This window comes from Meles meles, chromosome 13, assembly GCF_922984935.1.
Source record: "Meles meles chromosome 13, mMelMel3.1 paternal haplotype, whole genome shotgun sequence".
NCBI lineage: Eukaryota > Metazoa > Chordata > Mammalia > Carnivora > Mustelidae > Meles > Meles meles.
In genome coordinates, this window is record NC_060078.1 from 81,011,588 (window position 1) to 81,027,610 (window position 16,023).

At 50.8% G+C, this 16,023-nt stretch overlaps 1 protein-coding gene across 6 annotated transcripts in view; it reads right to left on the bottom strand.

The window, feature by feature from the left end:
* The window catches only part of CTBP2 (C-terminal binding protein 2), a 152,726-nt gene that overhangs the window by 93,482 nt on the left and 43,221 nt on the right, over positions 1–16,023 (bottom strand). For 5 of the 6 annotated variants that reach the window (XM_046027988.1, XM_046027991.1, XM_046027992.1 and 2 more), the window contains one exon: positions 13,328–13,429. The exons of the other annotated variant lie outside the window; for it this stretch is intronic. The gene's annotated coding sequence lies outside the window, so the exon portion shown is untranslated. The remainder of the gene's footprint in view (positions 1–13,327; positions 13,430–16,023) is intronic. 6 annotated transcript variants of the gene reach the window in all.

Below are 16,023 nucleotides of genomic sequence, written 5' to 3' on the forward strand. Positions count from 1 at the left end.
CTCCGCAGGAAGCCTCCTCCTCTCTCTCTGCCTGCCTCTCTGACTACTTGTGATCTCTCTCTGTCAAATAAATAAATAAAATCTTTAAAAAAAAAAAAAAAGAAGAAGAACAGACACTGAACCCAGACTTGAACCTGCTCTATTGGGGGGAGGAAAAAAAGCCCATAGTTAGGAAAAGTGGAAAAGCAAACACAAATGTGAAATAAAATACTAGAGTAATGACAAAATTTCCTGTGTGATTGGGACCGAAGCCTCAGGAGTCCAGTAGTGATTGATCAACACTGCGTACTTCCCAAATCAAACGCAGGGACAACAGATCGCACGTCCAAATCCACAGGCCAAATACAGAACCAAGAAAGACAATTATTAGCCACTGGATGAAGCCATTAGATTAAGGCACATGGTTGTTTACTGAGCTCTATGTGGAGAGACTCCTCTACTCGGTGGTCAAGTTACTAGACACAGTTCTGCCCGACAAAATCCTCTCATCATATACATTAAGGTTTAAAAAAGGAAGGAAGGAAAAAAGGAAGGAAGCTAACCAGGTAAAAAATACAAAAGTCTATGTAGCATGAAATATCTCCAAGAGACTTGTTTGGTGAAATTAACTAGTGGTTTAATAGGGGGGAAAGCCTGATATACAAGAGTGCCCCAATTTCTTCAGAGAAATTAACATTTCAATCCTGTTTTTATCTAGAAGTCATTAAACTGTGCAACATGAATTATAGGGACTACAGCAGCGAATTAACTCTATTCATCAACGAAGTCCAAACACTTTAGAGTGCATCTGTAATGAAAAAATAGCTCTACATTTCTGCCTCTTCTCATTAAAGTAAACCAGTTTTCTCTCTCTCAGTATATAAAACTGTCTTCTCTTCATATAATTTATATTACCATAAGCCGGCTCACATTCTAAACTATTACACGCCTCCAATTAATTTTTGCAGCTTTTGCCTGAAAATTTAATGAGATAGTAGTGGGTGAGTCTGCTGACTCTAGATTATGTGTGTGCTCCCAATATTAACGTTGGCATAACAAAATAATCTGATCCGTACCTGGTGAGCGTGTCCCCCGCTGCCCCGTGGTAAAGGTAACGTGTAAACCGGGGCGACTCGTTTTCCTCTTTTAAATCCAATTACAAAATTCACTAGCCTCAAATTAAAATGCCCCCACTCATCAACCTGGGGGAAAGGAGAAGGCAGCAGCGCTGTGTAATTATCCCCCAGCTCCATTTCTATAAACATTTCAGCCAACGGCGAAGACGGATGGCTGTTTGTCTAAGACCAAGCTCTCTACCATGGAGGCTAGAGCGAGGCTGCACTTGTCAAAGCTGATTCCGAGACGCAGCGAGGGCGACTGCCCAGATGAGGACGGGGTCAAGGACTCTCTTACCCAGTCTAGCTGCAGGCGCCCCTGGGGCATACATGCCACCTATGGGGTCCACATTCCCGGGTGTGCCAATATACGTGCACCCCAGGGTTCAAGTTCAGCCAGAGACAGAACAGGTCGGACGTGCGGACAACTCAAGGATGGGACTTGATGACAGGTCCTTTGTAGGGATTAAGGATCTAAGTGCAAACAAAAGGGAAAAGAGGCCAAAAATGACAGTGCAGGGGCAGCAGTCAATAACCACCATCCAAAGGACCCGCCATGCAAGGGTCTTATTAATCTGCACCGCGACGTTCTCAGCCATCGTCACTGGCCTGCGGGGAAGGAGGTGCTGGCAAGGAAAGCTTGGGCAGATCCCTCCAAGAGCAAAGCCTGATCCTGGCCTACACTGGTAAGGACGCTCAGCGGGGACGGGAGACTACACAGCACTGAGCAGAGCGCTGTGATGGGGCTGGCCCATAACACGTCATTTAGCTGGAATCGTTGTGCGTGTAACAGCCATAGGAAAGCCAGGCAGTGAGTGGGGCAGGAGGAGGGGCGAGAAGAGCCTCCCGGTTCCGCCTCTTCCTTGACTTGGCCCACACCCCAGCTGCGCCTTCCCAGTGCGGGTGAGACAGCTGGGGGTCTGCGTCTGCTGAACAGACACAGACGGGCCTGGAGGCTTGAGCTGCCAGGCTGGCACCGGTCCAGCCTGGGGACCTCGCTACTGCCATGTCCACAGGGCTTGTCCTCGGCCGGGGCCAACCCTGCAGGTGAGCTTAGTCTGTGGGGGAAAGGAGCACCGAGCCCCACACACAAAACTCAACAAGCTCACCTGACCGTGAGCACTTAGCCCAGTGGGATGCCCCGTCCTAGAGATGGTTTCTTTGTACCCAAACCTGGGGATGTACAGAGATGACAGGATGGCTATCAAACCAATAGCTGACAGGAACATCCAGTATCAAACCGTTCCATACCCGATGTCTGAGCTGTCTGGTGGGGCACCGTGGGTAGGGGGCAGTGACGGCACAGAACATGCTAGGGTACAGCTCCACCCTGGACCCGGGTTCAAATCCCACACCTGCTCCTCCAAGTCCCAAGAGAAGACAGTTAACCTCCATTATCCATTAACACCCTAGGAATACAGAAGGTTAGCTCCCTCCACAACCCTCACAGGCCCCGCCACACAGATGGGACCAGACGAGGCCACATGCTTGGGAGTGACGGGCATGCACGGAACGCTCAGCTCCCCGGGCTTCCTTTCCAGTTGTCCTCATTGCCGGGCCTCTCCGCCCTCCAAATAAAGTCACTTTCAACTCTGCTTTCCACGGCAGGGGAAAGCCTTCGACAGAAGCTACAAGCCCCAACACTTGGGCTCCCTGGGGAAAAAACCTGCCTGCCCCAACTCAGCCCCCAAGGAGGAAGACTCCTCCTCCTCCAGGCAGCACAGAAAGGTGCAGCTTCTCACTCTCCAATAGGCCAAGTCAGGACTTCTTGGCTCCACAAACTACCAACAAGTTTGCGTATAAAGAAAAAAAGGGGGGAGGCTCTCGAGTTACCCAAACCACTGCCTGAGGGGAAGCAAAACCAGGGGAGGCAGCATCACCTGGGAGGACCACCTAGGAGGAGAGACGGTTCTAAGGAGTGCCTGGGCCCCACTGTCACTCGCTCTGAAGCCATCACTCCAGCCAGTCTGGTCTAGGCTGGACAAGGCTTACGGGGGCCGAGACCAGGTCCGGCCATCCTGGATTCTTCCCAGAACCAATCCCAGCGCTCTCTGGCCAGGGGCACCCCCAAAGCAGGATTCTACTTAGTGCCTAATTCCAAGGCACTAGGAAAAGCCGCCCCCCCCCCATTCCATACCGCCAAAGCCCTGGGGCAGACACGGGATGTCTCAGCAAGGTCACATACAGACCGTGAAAACCTTCTCCTCTGTTGAGGAACGGAAGCTATTAACCGTGTTACTGGCAAGCACGGATGTTGTCTATATCTAAAAATTCCCAAATAGATCAATTAGCATATCATAAAGAATTTACTTTCATTTTCCCTTGGCAGATCATAAAAGCCCAAACACGACACTCAGTTTGAAACTGACAAATGCATATAGCAGAAGATGCTCTATTAAATGCAGACACAGGAAAAGTAAATGGTATTTAGAATGATTAGCCACCTAATTAATTCTAAGAGTAGAATGTCAAAAGCTATAAATCCATTTCTTTGGTAACCGAAGCTCAACATCAAACAAGTCACTTCCACGCTGAGAAGGGCAGCCCTAACATCGTCCCGACATTTGCATCCAGCAACAGGGCTGTCTCGTGGGTTTTCCAGGGAAGGTGTTTAGACTCTATGTGGAAAAGCAACAGGAATAAATATACTTGTGCGTGCACACACACACACACACACACAGTAGCAGGAACAGAATCTGAAATGAAAACAGCTACAAATGCAGGTAAGTATTAACAGACTCCTAGGAAACGTGTTCATTCCCTCCTGTGGCAATTAGCTCAGTTTAGAGGGAGAAATTCTCCGCTCCTGCCCGTGTGAAGAAATCTGGGGGCCTTTGTGTGTCTTCGGCTTGGCCAAGGAGGGTGTAGGTAGTAGAGAATTCTCGGACAGACCAAAGGGTAACAACACAATCATCCTCCGAAACTTGGTGCCTCTAGAAACCACCTTCTGGGGGGAGCCGGCGGGGAGGGAGAAAGGCAGAAGCAGAGTAAGAGCAAGAGGATATGGAACTGCAGCCGGTACAGGTGCAGAGTTGCCCTTCTTCCCGTACTTCCCGAATGTTCTTCCTGGATTGCAAATCAAAATCTGCATTTAAATAGAATATTTTTAATGTAGAAAAGAGGAAGCCCTAGGGTACAGAGGTATTGCGTTCAATATCTACGTGCACAACATCGCATTTCAAATGAGATGCGGCATTTTGAAATTTACTGAATATATTACATATTCCAAATTGTCTTGTTATTACCACGATTTTTACTCAATTCTCCTATCCTAATAGGTGTGTTTCTTTTATGACCAGGACTGTTAATAAAAGTAATGTGATATTACATCATGCTATCAATTGAATCTTGAGAAAAGATTACTACGATCCAAGGATCTGATAAGCCCCCGGCTCTGATAATTCCAGCCATTATTCAGTGTGAAATTCAAACAGTCTGAATTCATTAACATTGGTTGCTACAAATCTGCATTTTCAGACTTTGCCATAAAACGCAGGAGTCCAAACCAAGTGACCTGAATGGAACAGCCTTTTGCGGGAAGTAGTCCTGACCACCGGCCTGTCCCTCCATGGTCCTGGGTACTGACCCTCTCCACGGCTGACCCACGGCTGCTGGCCTCATACTTGATGTTCCGTCATCTGGGAAAATCACAGGGACCTCGGGCCACTGATAAGAGAGCGATGACGCGTTCCCAGTGAAAGCCCACACTGCTAAATGGGTCCCCAGGTTGCCAGTCACATCTAGGCACAGGACCTTAACTCCAACACCTCCCGGCTCTGTGTGGCTCAGGTCAGCTCACCCTCACAAAAGCAAGAACTCAAATCCAACGTGCATATGTGAGAAAGATTTCAGGGAACCCCACACCCTTTATCCCTTGATGAAGAAAGGTCACTGTGAGGTTGTTGGGGGGGGGGGGGGAAGGGGAGGAAGATGCCGGACTTCCGAAGTCCCAGGAGGAAACCACAACAGAACTGTCATGAGCAGGAAGTCTGGCATTCTAGCCACCTTTCATCTAAATGTTCCTGTAACCTTGACCACAGGTGTGTGTTGTCTGCTCTGGGCAGGTCACCAGGGCTGCCCCCCAAGCCGACGGCGTGGCCAGCTCATTTATGAAGCTGCTAATAATGGAGGACCACAGTAGTCATCCCCACGAAGCCCCTTCTAGGGGCCAGGTACCAGCTAAGCCAGGGTGTCACTGAACACCCAACCTGAGATTAACCACTCCTGTCCATCCCCATTTGACAGAGGGGGAGCCTGACGCACTAAACACAGGAGGCTCCAATCTGCCCAAGGTCAACGTCATCAGGGGTAACCCAGGTTGCGCCACAGGCATTTCCTGGCCCCGCCCTCAGGACCCTTCTCCCCGCTAACCCACCCATCCCCAGGGCCTGGGCCAAGTCTTTTTGCCTCTGCAACCGGGGCCTTTCTTTACCTTTCCCCGCGCAAACATGCGGAAAACCTGCCAAAGCCGTGGGGCTGCCGGAGGAGCGGCTGCTGGGATGGATTCCACCCTGAAGAGCTGGGCCGCTTCCCAGCCAAGCCGAACGCTGCATCAATCCGCTCTGTTTAAACACACAGGCAGAAGGCTTTCCGGCCTTACACAGGCCTCTGCGGTGCTGCCACTTAAGCCCGTGGGAGATCAGAGTACAAATCAATACGAATCCTCCTTCCTGGAGGAAGCTGCAACCCTACCTCGCGGTTTGGAGGTCATCTTCTGCTGTAATTAGGAAGGAGCAGGGAGTTTCGACTGAATTATGAAAAGCCAGGGCTCTCAAACTTAAGGTTTTCAACAAATGTGGGGCTGGGGCTTGTCAGTTCCACACGCGGGAAATGCCGGCTTCCAAAACGCCAAAGGCAGGCAAAGCAGGGGGCCAGCACACCGGGTCCATGAGGAATTTGATACACAGGCCATCTGTCCTCCAGTCCCAAGGGACCTGGGGCCACGAGGCTCTGGGAGCCCGTTGGGCCTTCTCAACCTCCTAGTCCCTGTTCAGATGTGGTCACAGTAGCCAGATCCGCGAGCCACCCTGACCTCAAACTCCCCACCCTCCCCGCTCAGAGGGGAAGCCAGGCGTGCCTTTGCCTTCCCGCCTCTGAAAGCTCCGGAACACATACCCCTCCCCAGACAGGGACTGTAGCACGATGGTTTGCCTTCCGGCTGCAGAAGACACTCTGAAGCTAATGCAGAGAATCAACCCTGCCTTGCAGACCGGGGCTGGGATGGGCCCCGCCACCCCACCCTTCCCCAGCCCCACCGCAGCCTGGGATCCACTCATTCAAGAAACCGTCCTGTGGAACCCAGAACAGGGGGACCAGGTACAGAAAAAGGAAGGAGGTGATGGCAGCAGCGGGCATGGTTTCTACCTCAGGAAGCTGGCGGGTGGCTATCACTCTGGAAGTTTCCATGGACTTAGAGCATTGCTCCTTAACCTTTATTATCCGATTTCACCTGATAGGCTCCAGGCATGGCATCACCAGGGAGTCAAATCCCGGGGAGAAGCTGCACTCACAGGACTAAAAGGGCTCACGGCAGATCACGGGCCACCTCCTGCACTCATCATGTGAGGACCCAACAAGCCAGTCCCCGCATACGATCATACAGAGAAATGCCGAGGAGACCAAGAGGCCAAGGGCATCTTGATGGAGTCTAGACCTCCCAGTCCTGGGTTCCTGAAATGTGAAGGCAGACGCGAGTTTTCGGCCTGCAGAAGCTGCCCTTGACTGGCGGGGACCCGAGGGGCACGCCCGAGAACCTGACCCGCCGTGCCCTCGTCCCAAGCTGCCCTGGGAAGAGGGAGCAAAAGCACCAGCCATCTGAACAGCCTCACCCCGTGCCCGATGGAAACCGATAGCCCCTCCTGCCGAGCTCCAGCTGAATTTTTCAAGGAGTTGCAGGTTACACCCAGTCCAGGCCAACAAAGGTTTCCTTTGAGTTAAACAATGTATAGCTGAACCGGAAGAGGGAAGGCGACCACAGAGAGGTGCTGGGTTACAGACACAGGAACGAGATCAGTTTACCACTAAGACTTGTTTTCTGCAAATGGCCCCTATGAAAAGGCAGCACAACACCTTCCCATAAATCAAAGCCCACCTCAAACGCATCTGATCAGGGGCTGGTGTGGGGACACCCGATCCTGTCATCCTGGAGAAAGACCGGGGCTGGGGGGCTGGGGTCCTTTGTGGGAGCCACCGTCGTTAGTGCACATTGATGAAAAAACGGAAACAAACACCGGGATCAGATGCTCGGAACCGTTCCTCACGCACGGTTCGAGTTTTCGCCCCCGCACGTTAACTGTGCCCCATAATGTTCTATCTTTTTGCCATATATAATGAATTTTGACAGCCATCTCCAACTTATCCCATAGGCTGGTGCTGGTTCTCTTAAACAGTACACTGCTGAGAAATTGATTTGTTGGCTCCCTGTGCCTAAAGAACCCACATAATGAAATATGTATAAATGTCACTGGTCGGGCTGCTTCTGAGGATAGAGTCCAAGAAGGCGTTCTTTCCACCGCCCTGCGCAGGGGTCCACTCGTGGCACATATCCTCAGGGATTACTCACAGGCCCCCACATGAAAATCAGCGAATTACACTGCATCTTCTTCTAAAGCCTCCTATTTATCCGTAACTGGTACAAGTCTCAGGGAATTATCTTAATTGCTATGTGGAAAGAATGAATTGCAAATAAACTCGGTTAACCAAGAAGACTTTATTTTTTAACAGCTTAGGGCCAGGTGGGAGTGGCCGAGTGTGCCAAAAATAAAGGAATCGATCAATGATCAATCAGTCAGTCGAGCAAATGTGTTCCCCCGGGAGCTAGCTGGGAGCTCCAGGCAAACAGGCACGGGGACCCCACTTCCACCTGGGGACCGCTGGATTCTCGGCCATTTCCCAAAGGTGGGATTCAGAAAATGCTTAAATGTGGATCCAGAAACTGGATGATGAAGGACTGAACATACCAGGGCTCTCTCCATGTCACATGGGCAGCACATGGAGTATTTCTTTAGCATCTGCAGCAGAGGGAGGGGAGGCTAAATTTAAGGTAATGCCAGATTACACTTGAACCTGGGGAGGCGGCGTGCGTCCCTCCATTAACAAAGCTTGATGGGGGCACGACAGGAATTGCTTACAACCCAGACCAGGCTCGAAGAAAGTTTCTAGAAGTCCTAGTTAACAGTGTGGCAACACACAGGCCCTACCCCAAAATATTCACAGGATAAAACCACCTTTTCCTTTCCTGCTAATCACTCTGGGAACCCTGATCAGAGCTCCCCACATTTTCACTGGAGAAAGTTCACTTCCTTGCCCAAGCACATACCAACATATATAATCCTTGTTACTTAGCTTACTGTAAACAAAGTATCATTTCCAACCACCAGTGGGAGGTCTAACCCTCAGGCCATCACCTCCCTCTGCTCCTCCCTATTCTCCTAACACCCACACCTCAAGCCTCAGGGGAACAGGACAATCACCTCCGATGTGCCAGAACGTGGGCTGCTGTTCCCCAGGCCACTGGGGGCGACCAGGGGGAGGACAGCCTCTATCGGGGGCTTGTTTGGGCATCCGTGACCGCTGGCCTTCCAGGAGCTGGTTCTGTGCATCATGCCCACGCCCTGGGGGCAAGCAGCCGTCCACGGTCAGCCCTCACTTCACACGGACCAAATGCGAGGCGGAGGGGACAGATCCATGGCACACTTGACATGAGGAACATACCAGAGAGCAGTGACCCCAGGAGTCCTCACCAACTGCAGAGGGGTCCCTGTGATGATGCTGGCACAGCCCGAGACGGTACTGCGGTGTTTGGGCAGGGGACAAGAGGAAGCCTGAGCCCGGGCTACACGGTCAGGGTCTCCAGCTCTGTTCTCTCACAGGTCCCATGCGCCGGCAAAGAGATCTGACCGTCAAGTTCCTCACTTTTCCAGGAGAGGGAGACGGGCCACACGTTCACATTTCCCAGCATGACCCTGGGTGGACGCTGCACAAGGCTGCCTCCTGCCGCACCACCGCGGGGCCCACCAGCAGGAGCGCAATGTGGCAGAGACCCACCCTGGCCCGGAACCCCAGGAAGTACCCACAGGCTTGCTTGTTCCGGACACACGGAGGACAGAGTGAAAATTAAAACCCTCTGTTCCATTCGGCGCCTCCCTGGCTGGTTAAGCGGCCGTGGCGAGGACCATGGTCTTGAGGAGTGGGATATGGGCAAACATCAATAGCAGGAAACGAACCCACCAGGACGTGTCTGGAGGCTGGGCCCGCACGGCGTGGACAAGGAGCAACTCCTGAGAACAAGAACTTGGCTAGACGATCTCCGCCAAAGCCACGGCGGGATTCGGAGATTCTCGGGAGGGAGGAACACCGGCTGGATCAACACCTCCCAGAGAATGGCTCCCACGGGAGCCTGGATCTGCGGCTCAGGAAATAAAATCCAAATAAGACCCAAGCACCCAGAGCCCAGCTGGGGCCTCCTCCCGTCTCTGCAGAGCTGGCTGAAGCCCCACCAGCGTCCCCCAACCCCTGTCTCAGCCTCCTGACTGTTCCTCATCCAGAGAGCCCCCCACAGAGAGAAGGCCCTGCGAGTCTATCTCGGGTTTGCGGTTTCCGATGTTGGCAGTCTTGCCTCTGGCCGAAAAGCTGGAGCGGGATCCCACGTCCCTCGTGCAGGCCAAGAGCTCAGGAGGACCCTGGAGGCCACGGCGCCAGGACCAACACACTCACCCCACGGTGTAGCTATCGGCTTCTAGAGTAGGGCAACTGCCCTTCTGTTTATCGGGAAAGAAATCAGTCTTGGCAGAAACAGGGCAGAGGCCCCAACAGCCAGGCAGAGAGCTCCATGGAACCCTGCTGGCCCACTCAAGCCACACTGCAGATGGTCAGCTCAGCCTGGTGCCTACGGAAGGCCGGGTGAGGCTCTCCCCACCCAGCAGGCACCGCCATCACCAGGGCCCTGAGGACCCCTCGCTTCTATCTTTCCTTGTGCAAGGGGGGGCTTGTGACATGGACTGGGCTTACACATCCTTATGACGACCTGTAAGAGTAACTCAGTGCCCAAGTTTCTCGGGGTGCGAGCAGCCGGATTCGCGGCCATGTCCTCGCTGAACCACAGCCAAGAACTCTGATTTGCATTTCCACGGATCTGCAGACAGTTGACAAAAAGCGCTTTCTCCTACCACTTCTGTTGCGACCCCAAGCTAACGGGGGGCCGCTGCGCTAACGGTCAGTAACAACAGTCCTAGAACAACAACAGCCCATCTGAGCTGATGCAGAACGGATTCTGGCTCCAGGAGAGACCAGCAAACCAGAGGGCATTTGGGGTTTCCATTTTAACAAGCAGCAACATACAGAACGAGGAGCGAAACTACCCCAAAAACGCCAAGATATAAACTTCCATGTCATGATTCATTCATGATGACAAAATGAGCCTCTCTGCAGGCAGAAAACTCAACTGTTTCATGTGAAATTTGTTTTTAAAAAGGCTATAAACCAAAATAATGAAGTCTAGAGTAATAGGCACACGATGGTCTTAAATGAGGACGTCCTCAAAAGTAACAAGGTCAGAAAGACCGTAAACAGTTCTAGAGCCTCGAAGGTTTGCCATCCTGAGGTTGCGGCTTTTCATGAATTTTGTGCAAAACATCTACTTCCTTCTCCTCCGCCCACATTAAACAAGATTTGTCTAGACTGGAGACCTCAGCAGGTGAGTTACTGGGTTGAAATCAACACGTGGGTCTCTCCTCAGGCGGCAATGCCAGCTGTCCCTCTTAGGCTGTTGTGTATCGACCAGACTCAGCAGCAGCCAAAAACAGGGGTACAACCTATTGGGCACAGTGACGAGCCACAGACAAGAGCTCTGAGAGCCAACACACGCGTCCAGGGACATGGGGGAACCCCAGCCCTCCTGTACTTGTGAAGGTGGTCGGGGAAAAGGGAAACTCCCCAGCAGGATGCGGGGCACGGGGGAGGCTACAGGCCAACAGGGTTTGGTCCTAGACAGGGCACCCTCCCGGCACAACGGCCATGCTCCAACTCTGGACGACTCCAGGGTGGTTCGGAACACCTTAAGCTCCTCCAAGGTGCTGTTTCCCCAAACGATGCCCCAAACACAGAAGTGGAAATGAGTGTACCAGGCCAAGTGTCTGAGCGCTTCAGTTCTGGGGAAAGATCTGTTCTCCGGAGCCGTGTAGTGACCGCATTCTGATACAGTTACATTTCTGGAACGTGAACGTTCTTCTCTGAGATCGGAACAATCGAAAAACGGAGCCTGCATGGTTCAATTATCAGGTTGAGTCCAATGAAAACATGGTTCCATTTTATATACATATATATATATATATTTTAAAAGCCCATTTCATCTATTTCATCTTTTACTATGACTTCTCACATTCCTAACTTCAGAGAAGAGTTTTCCAATCCTGTGGTGTCTATAAAATGTACCAAGCATTACTCTCCAGTTCTGGGTATCCAATGGAGATGCTCCCGTGGCCAGCGGTGAGCCTCAAGCACCTTTCAGTGAAGCCACCGGCAGTGTTTGGACACGGAACTGGACGCCTGTGGGAGGGAGTCCGCTGGTTTGCCGTCACCATGGCCATGACCCACTGAAACCATCTGCAGCCCCAGCACCCAATACCGAAACCACAGTAGTCCACAAAGATTCTGTAAAAACATCTCTCTGCCTGAGAAACCTGGATTAGACTCCAGCACATGGAGTCTTCAAGGAGAGTTTCTTTGAGAAGGATGGGTGAGAGAAAGGAATGAACATAGGTCTGGAAGGGCAAAACTGAAGGTCTATGGCTGAGCCGTCGTGACTTACTGAGCAGCGTAGCCGTCACGACTTATTCTCCCCCAAAGGATGTTCAGTAGTTCTAGTCTCCCGCCCTCCCCAGTGCTAAGGTTCCTAGAACATGGTGTCTCTCTCTAAACCACACACTCCACTGTGGCCTTTGGTAGGTCAGGCCCTCTCGGGTCACTCCCAGGAGAAGCTTCAGGACTACGACACCAAATTTAATCTTTAAAAGGGCAGGGAGACTCGGGGACCATCAGAGCCCAACTACTGAATTCCCACATTAAGACTTCCAAATCCCTAGAAGAGGCTGAGGTCCCAGGTAGTTTTCCATCAGGATCTCCAACTGCCCCTACCCCATGGGGAGGGGCGGGGGGAATACACAGTGAGACCCTTCTCTGGGCCCCAAGTCTGACTGCTAGTCGGCAGTCTGTCTGCTGGTTAGGGTCGGGCTGTGGATGTGCTCAGCCTCCCACCCGCTGGTGCTCACAGAGGAATATTGCACGCAGGTCTCTAACGGAGCCCAGGTCCGAGGAAGCTGGGCCCAAGCCCACAGGGGTGCACCCGCCCAATCTCCAAACCAGAGGCTACACGCTATCCAACACTTTGGGCAACACGCCCAGGGGCTTGACAGAAAGGACACTGAGAAAATTCGCTCTCACACTCTTTGTCTTCCTTTTAAACGATGCTGTTAGCTCAAGGAGAAAACATTTTTTTCCCAGCAGGGTCAACATCAATCACCCCGAGAAGTTGCCATTTTGAGACTTTGAGTTAAGATGCGGGTTTTGTGAAAAATGGCAAGCGGCGTGTTGCGACTAGACTCTGGACCTCCAAACCTTGCTCTGGGTAAAGGATTGAACTACATCGATCGAGGATTTTCTCAGCCACACTCCGAGGGAGTGCAGGCAAAATTGAATGCTCTCCTCAGAGCACACCCACATCCCCAATCAACGCCACCAGCAAAAAATCGTTTCCTGCTCAAGACATCCTAGAGGCTGGCAGCTCTTAAAATCCAAGCTCATCAGCAAGCGGCTTTCTTTCTAAAGACGTCAGTCTACCTTTTCACTTGGGGTGGCATGAGACTCTCTCCCCAATTCATTTTTATTCTTTGTAATGAATACGTCAAGAAGTCCTAACACGACTTGCATTCTGCCTTGAGTTTCCTAGTAGTAAAATTTCCGTTGACTTATCTCTGTAGCAGCAGCGACAGCAGAAACAATCACTTTACACTGAACTATATTGCTTCAGAGTTAATTACATGTATTTTGCTTTTGATAAATGAAAATACCAGATGCAATTAATTGAAAGACAATCCATAGGATCCTGCTATTAGGCATCCCAATGAAACACCCCGAGCCTGCTGGCAATCCACAGCCATCAACTAATTGAAAACGCATTCCAGAGGGGTTTTAAAAAAACCTGAGCTTTTACCTGGAGATATTTTACAGTAACTCACCAATATAAATCTGTCCACAAACTATAGTTCACACGGTGGGCTGTCCGTCTTTTGAAGGGAATCCAGCTTCATTGGTTCAAAACCATTTAAGGAGATGAAGGTCTGAAAGCACAATGAATTGGGTCAGTGGTGCCGGAGCAGTGATTTTTTTTCCCCCCCTCGGTTGTTTACATCTAGCCATTCCTTAATTGCATTTTTCCAATGCGTTCGATTCTAAGCTACCAGAGGTTATTAAACGGTTTCATTAAAAATACTATTTGTCTTGCTTTAGTCACACACCAGATCCAATTAAACAGTAGAGCACCAGAACAAATGAGCCCTTTCCATCTATTCGGACACAGAACCAAATGTGCAAGACCGGAAGGTGATATTGTGTCGTCACCGTGAAAATGTCATTTACATCCCTTCACGTCTCCAAGTAGCCGGCACAGGGGCAACATAATCAATACCTCCAAGCAGAAAGCATCACCAACTGTTGGAGAAATATGGAAGTATGAAGTGCAATCCACGAGCCCCTGGTTTATAAGTGTTATTAGCATCAACGCTGAGAACTGTTACTCTGCCGTGACTCTGATTAACGGTTGCAGTTGTCCATTAATAGAAGGCGTTTTAACTTACTACTGAAATTGATTACTCAGTTAAGAATTCAATCCTCATGGTCAATAAAACTGCACTTTCTTGGCAAATGCAGTATGAAAGGAGGTGACGCATTGAACAGCACTCCCGTTTATTCCACTATACAAGGGAGGAAGAGGAAGAAGAGGAAATCTATTGTGGTGTCATCGTTTATCTGAACCACTTCCTTGAGGCACAGAGTCGTCGGAGGGGCAGGTGGGGAAGGGACCGCTGGGGCGGACGGAACAGGCGAGCACCCGGGCAAGCCTGTCTGAAGGCCTTTTCAAGGACGTTCCCATGAAGAACAGACAGGATAGCAATACCGCCGCTACCCCGCAACCGGACTGTCGGCGCTGCAAGGCAGGAGTTCTCTAGGCCTGTGAGAAAGGAGAGGTATGCGTCCCGGAAATGACCCGTTGCAGCCAACCCAGACCACTCCCGGGCCCCTCTTATAATCAATCAGGATTCATGTGGTTGACTAATATTTTGAAAAGGACGTGAAATTACAGAAACCAGTTTCCTGGTTACACTCTACTTTTCAAACCCTTTGAATCATAGGAAGCTAGAGTTTCCTAATATGCTTTTCCCTCCGCCCTGTATTTATTTATTTATTCTTAAGTAGGCTTCACACCCAGCATGGAGGGGCCTGAATTCACCACCCTGAGAGCAAGACCTGAGGCAAGAGCTAAAGCCAGACACTCAACCAGCTGAAACACGCAGGTGCCCCACGTCTCCTTTAAAACAACAGGGTCATCTCTTGGGATCCAATCCTGTGACATAACCTGCCCAATTACACAGCAAGGCAGAGAAAGGAACCACTGGACCTCCGGGGTCTGTGTACTCCCCATTCAGAAAAAGACCATACTTGTGTTTTTGTTCAGTGTGATGAAGCTGAGCGCCCGGGGGCGTCAGCCAGTTCCCACAGCACAGCCAGAAAGAACGAGTCACGGGCAGGCAAGGCTCTGAAGAACTCCTCAGAAGAAGGACGACCCCTACAGTCAGGGTTATCACACCCAAGGACAAAAAGGAATTCCACTCCCACGCCACCTTATGCCCCCAAGTCTCCAATTCAGGGAGGGGACGGAGACACGGCGGCTGTAGGCTGTAATTCGTTAAGAGCTGGGAGAGGAAGAGCCTTCGTTAAGAGCTGGGAGGGGAAGAGCCTTCGTTAAGAGCTGGGAGGGGAAGAGCCGGCACTGGGTCTCTCAGCAGCGCCAAGCATCTAACAACACAATCACGTTTCATGTTCAGTAACTAAGCATTTACCCTACCTAAGAACCATCCTGAAATTTTCAGGAGGCTTGCCAAGCAAACTCCTGTTCACCCTTCAAAACCCATCTCCTAGAGATCTTCGTAACACCTTCCTGCTCCAGCTGCCAGGCTGCTGCGTACCCTGACTCTTCAGTGTTAAATGTCTTGATCGCATTCATCTCTAGATTTCTCCAGGTGGGGAACACAGTCGAAAATCAAATATTTAACCAACTGCATAACGGAACTGATCTCCTTGGTCTAACACTGAGCATCCTAGTAGGTCACAGGCTTCTTTTGTTTCCAGGGCTCTGCACAACAGATTCAGATGTTTACGTATACATGTATGTAAACGATTTATTTCCAAAAACAAAAGGAAATTATGTACGTCTGACCCTCAGGCAACAGGAGTGTGAAGTGTGGGAGTCCACTTATATGCAGATTTTTTTCGATGGAGTACAGTCCTGTAAACGTTATTTTCTCTGGTGATTTTCTCAACAATTTCTTTTTTTCTAGCTTGCTTTATTTTGAGAATACAGCCTCTAATACAAATAACAGGCAAAATGCATCCATCCACCGTGTACATGGTGGTGAAGGCTTCTAGTCAATCACCGGTTACTGGAAGTTAAGTTGTAGGGGGTCTGAATTTCTACGAGGATTCTGACTGCACGGGGGGTCGGGGTGGGGTCGGCACCCCTAACTCTAATGCTGTTCGAGGGTCGGCTCTGGAATAGGAAGGGGTCCCTTTTGGAAAGGAAGGAGGGAAGGAAAAGTTATTGGGGAAGTGAAACTGACAGGGTGTGCAAAGCTACTTCTTGTATTTAAACAAAGCT